Source organism: Castor canadensis, chromosome 8, assembly GCF_047511655.1.
Source record: "Castor canadensis chromosome 8, mCasCan1.hap1v2, whole genome shotgun sequence".
NCBI classification, from domain to species: domain Eukaryota; kingdom Metazoa; phylum Chordata; class Mammalia; order Rodentia; family Castoridae; genus Castor; species Castor canadensis.
Window position 1 is genome coordinate 91,934,217 of NC_133393.1, and position 5,398 is coordinate 91,939,614.

Consider the following 5,398-nt stretch of genomic DNA (forward strand, 5'->3'; position numbering starts at 1 on the left):
TCTCTGCTGAATTCCTCGAATTCATCAAATCTCCTCGGAGATTAATCAAATCTCCTCAGAGGGAAAGAAAAAAAGTAACATTTGGGAAGGGCACACTATGTGGAAAAACTTCTTGTAATATTTTTATTGTTTAGAAAATATCAAATAATGGTCAAAGAGTTATGAAATAAATTGGCAAAATAGAGTAGACAGAAGAAAATTAAAGACTTAGAGTCTCTTTGATATCTTCATTCTCAGATAATAAATAAAAGGATGTGAGTGAAAAGGTATAACAGGGAGTAGCATTAGGAGGCCACTTTGCTCAGTTCAGAAAAATTTGTCAGTGATAAAGTACATCAAACGAGAGCACCATACAGTATACTTACAAATCTTAGGTAAGAACTGCAAATAAAGACTTTTCTTTACATCCTTCAGTGGAGTGTATATTTAGTACTGTGGACACAGTGCACATCATAGGCAAGATAGTGAATTCAGGTGAGGAAAAAGATACCATTTTATGGATAAACAGATCAGAACAAGGTAATCTCTGAAGTGGACAGTTATAGTAAAAATGGTCAATGCCCAAGCCCAGGAAGCACAAAAGGATAAAGTAAATGTCAGGTTGGTCTGAAGAACTGAACTGATACAGCCACAAAAATAGGAGTCTGCCACCAGCTGAGTGCAGACATCTGAACAGAATAGGGGAATGGGTTGCAGATGGCAATGAAGCAGTCATAAGCCATGGCTGCCAGGAGAAATCCCTCAGTGACAATGAAGAGTGCAAAGAGAAAGAACTGGGCCACACAGACTACAAAGGAAATGGACTTGCTCTTTGACCAGAAGTTGATTATATCCTTGGATAAATGATTGAGGAATAGAAGAGATCAATAAAGGAAAGATTGCCTAGGAAAAAATACATTGGTGTGTTTAGTCGGGGATCAGTCACAGTAACAGTCATCATCCCAATATTCCCCAAAGGATCATGGCATATACAAGCAGAAATAGCAGGAAGACGAGAAGATGGTGTTCAAGGCACCCTTTGAAGCCTACAAGAATGAAACCAGTCATTTCTGAGTGATTGCTTGTTCCTCTGTAACTTATGGAAAGAACCTGATGAGAGGCACAAGGCGAATTAAGCCTTAACCTCTTGGCTTAAATTCTAATAGCATTAATATTTTAAGAGTAGAAATATAAATTTATAGATTAATTAAATATTGCACATAAAACAATTTGCATATGTTTCCAAACATGAATTTGGATTAGTTATCTATTGGGCTCTGAGGTTGTATGTTTATCAAGCACTGAAAGAAGTTCTTTGGTTTTGACTTTAAATCATACTTTTGCAGGGATTTTATCAAGAAAGCATTTCTTTATGTATCATTCTAGCTACAGTCTGAATTTCTACTACAATTATAGTGAAATTATCTCTATTTAAAATAACACACTATATATTTTACCTATATACCTAATAAAATAGGTATATTAAGGACAATCCTTCAATGATAATGATTGTCATTGTACTATAATAACCAAGTCTGTGTTTGACTCATTACAGGACAGTAGCAAATACTTTTGAATTTTACCTTGTTCTACTTTGATCTATTTAATTTTTATTATTACTGCAGCAATCTTTGAAAATAGAGAAAACACAGGGCTTATTAATTGGAAATTATAATTAAAAATTGGAAGTTAGAATAAAACTTTAAGCTTAGAAAAATAGGCTATTTTCAAATGTATATTGATTTTCTTGGGTTAACACCATTGATTTTATTGCCTCAGTATGAATATTTCATTTCCACTAGTATTTGATTAATTAAAAGATACCATACTTGTTAGACCTTTTTTTGAGATATTATGGTTTGGATACACATTGTCATCAAATAGGCTCATATTTCTAAAGACTGCCTACAATTAGTGGATCCAATCAGATCATGATTGAAATTCTTGAAGGACTGGGAATATTATGGCATTATTGGGAAGTGGGACATAATTGAAGAAGCAGGTTACTGGGGGTATGCCCCAGAAAGACATGTGTTGTTTCCAGTCCCTTTCTGTCTTTTTGCTTCCTGGCTGCCATGAGGTGAGCATCTCTGCTCCATCACAAGCTCTCCACCATGATACTCTCCTTCCCTACAGGCCCAGAAGCAGAGAAGTCAAGCAACCATGGACCAAAACCTCTGAAACAGTGAGCAAAATTAAATTTTCCCCCCTTGTGGTTGGTTTTCTTAGGTGATCTTTATAAGGTTGAAATGTATCTCTTCATTATAGTTTTAAGTCTTCTACATAAGGGAAACAGCTTTATTTTGTCTTTTCAGTATGTGTCTGTCACCATTACAATAGACTATGAAACATTAAAGAATTTCCTCAGAATAATGAGAACTTATATCACATGAAGCTGCTTTACTCTATACAAAATGGATGAAGGGAATTGAAGACTTTTAATTTGTGGTTAAATACAAAATACATTTTTATGATTTAAATTATTTCTTTCAGTGCATATATCCAGAATTTTAACATGATAATATTAGGGTCTAAATGTTGGACAAAAATGTCTTGAAATAGTGTAAAGTTTGGAATTTATATTATTTTTATGCTGTCACATCATTTTTACTAGTGGCATATTGTATCAGGAAGTATACTAATTGACTCCACTTAAGTGTTTAACTTAAATACAATGGAAATGATGGGATGTCTCACGATCACACCCATGATAGATTAATTAATGAAGAAAAAAGAAAAGTCTTGAAGGAAAATAGAGAAAAATGTCAAAATATGTGTTAGTTAACACAAATCAAATAACTGTGGAATTCTCAGAAATGTAAGGGCAGATGACAATGGAACCACTTCTAACATGTTAGGGGAAGACTGAACAAAAAGGAATGTGGTCAAAGCACCTACAAGGTTGCAATGTTTCTATAATTAAGTGAAAATGCATTACTAAATCAGATAGTCTGTAAAAACTTAAGTGTCTACATTTATCCCTAAGTGAACATTTAAAGTGACACAAACTGATTTATCAAAAATTAATGTATTTATTAAAACAGAATTCTAAAATATGTCTACATTTTGGATAGATATATTATATAGAAAGTTTTTAAATTGAGACAAAAGCATGACTTTTCACTTTAACTTATACATGGCAGATATAGAAGTTTTAGATAGTATAGTATACTTGTGAGCTACTTGTTATTTATTGTTTTGTCCTGCAACAGACATTTTTAAATAACTTGTCATAGGAAATAAGAAATTTCACATAGCATTGTTTTAACATGTGAATGAGTAAATTTACTATATCTGAAAGTATCCGATGCTCAATCATACTCATGAATTTTTTGTTTTATTTATTTATTCAGAACTTCCTGCCCTCTGGCTCTGTGTTTCCAGAAACTCCCAGATGTCTCGAAACTTAACACTACTTCTTCCCATACTTAATTTCAAAGATGATTGTCCAGTCTTGCTATTCTCTTTGATACATCAATATCCACCTTATTTTACTCCAGTGTTTCCATTGAATATTGCTTATTCTCTGTATACATTTTCCTCTGATTAATATCAGTGTAGTACATTTACAGTAGAGGTAAAAATAAGTAAAATTGAAGAGTATAAATTATCCAAATGAAATTGCTTAATATTGCTCTGTGTAAATCATGAATATAAAAGGTTCAGATACTAATCATTCAACAGTGTCTGTTTATTGGTTTGTCCTATAAAGAACATTAACTCTCTAATACTCTAGAGAACTTTTTTAACTTTCCAAAGAGCTTACACATTTACCAGTCAACAATTTCTCTATTTAGTTTTCTTTTTTGCATTATGACACAAAGTATCTTATTGATGAGAGAAACTTTTAATCCTCAGTGACAACCTTATCTTGTAGAGAGCATGCCCACCATTTTCGTTTTTCTCCCCATGAGAGAATTTCTCTCAGGATTCATCCCAGGTCTGTTTGTTAGTTGAATCAATGAAATACTAAGGGAAACCAAAGTACAGCAACAATATTAACAGATCAGCTATAATTCTGCTGGTATTTGGTCATGTTAGCAAATTTGAGTCACATCTGGAAGGGAGGTAATGCAATCTGTTGTGGAAAAACTTCCCAATAAACAAAGGTTTGTTTCTTTTCATATTTTGACTCTTCGTGAATATAATTGAATTCATGTATGGTATGGTGCTTACTAGGGTGAAAAATAATTGTTCTTGAGAATAACTCATATTTATCATTCTCTCTCTTTTCTTGCACTAGTCAACTCTGTGGCAAAAAATGTTGACAGAAATATTGACTGGCTACTATTAGAAGGCAGAAAGATAGTAAAAGTAACTTCTGGCAGGGACCATTAAATACGATGTGAATTCATATTTTAAATTAACAACAGAAATATTGAATCAAAGGTAAGAAATGTAACAAAAGCTATCTAAAAGAAAGAAGTGTAAAGGGGCTGGGCACAGTGGTTTATGCCTATAATCCCAGCTTCTCAGGAGGCAGAGATCAGGAGGATCACAGTTCCAAGGCAGCCTTGGAAAATATTTTGTAAGATCCCATCTCAATCAGTAAGCTTTATGTGGTGGCATGCACCTGTAATTCCTGTAAGCTATGTGGAAGCATATGTAAGAATATTACAGACTGAGGTTACCTCCAGCAAAAAGCAAGTCCTTACATAAAAATAACTAAAGTAAAAAGGCCTGGGTGTTTGACTTATGTGATAGAACAAGACCCTAAGTTCAAAAACCTAGTACCATGACAGAGAGAAAGAGACAGAGAGAGAGAGAGAGACCAAGAGAGAGAGAGAGAGAAACCATAGCAATGACAATGAACATAACACATTTTATAATTATTTGTTTATAATTTCATGAATTCACTATAATACTATTTGTATAAATGTTGTAAATTTATATACTTTTATAGTTAAAACATTTCAGTAGAGTATAAATAATTGAATTTATTGTTTATATTTTCTTTTCCATTTTATGATATATAGTTGTATAGTTAGCTAGTATGTTGCTTGATCTCATTACTCTAAGTAAGTCAGTTAGATCTGTTTTATTGTCTTAGTTTCCTAAATCATAAAATTAGAATAAAAATTTCTCCCCTGTGTTTTATTTTAGAATATTTCATAGTCACAATAGGGTAAGTCTAAATAAAGAAGTTGAAGGTTGTGTAAATATTGCTCCCTCTCATTTTCATTTACAGTGATCTTTAAATTGTACTGTGTGTCTTCAATCTTCCATATGCATGTGTCTTTGCATTTATAATTAGATTTCTTTCTAAGAAAAAAACAACATCTTTGCCTAAGATCTTAGAAATCTCCACAAACATTTCTCTACTCAAGAAAGAGTCAAAGGAGGAAGAAAGGAAAGAAGGAAGAAGGAAAGAATGAAGGAAGAGAGGAAGGAAGAAAGCAAGGAAGGAAGGACTTCCTTA

The 5,398-nt window shown here is 32.8% G+C and overlaps 1 pseudogene; it reads right to left on the reverse strand.

Moving 5' to 3' along the window:
• Positions 1 to 233: 233 nt before the first annotated feature.
• LOC109677994 (olfactory receptor 9K2-like) lies at positions 234 to 2,688 on the reverse strand (annotated as a pseudogene).
• Between the last annotated feature and the right edge of the window lie 2,710 nt (positions 2,689 to 5,398).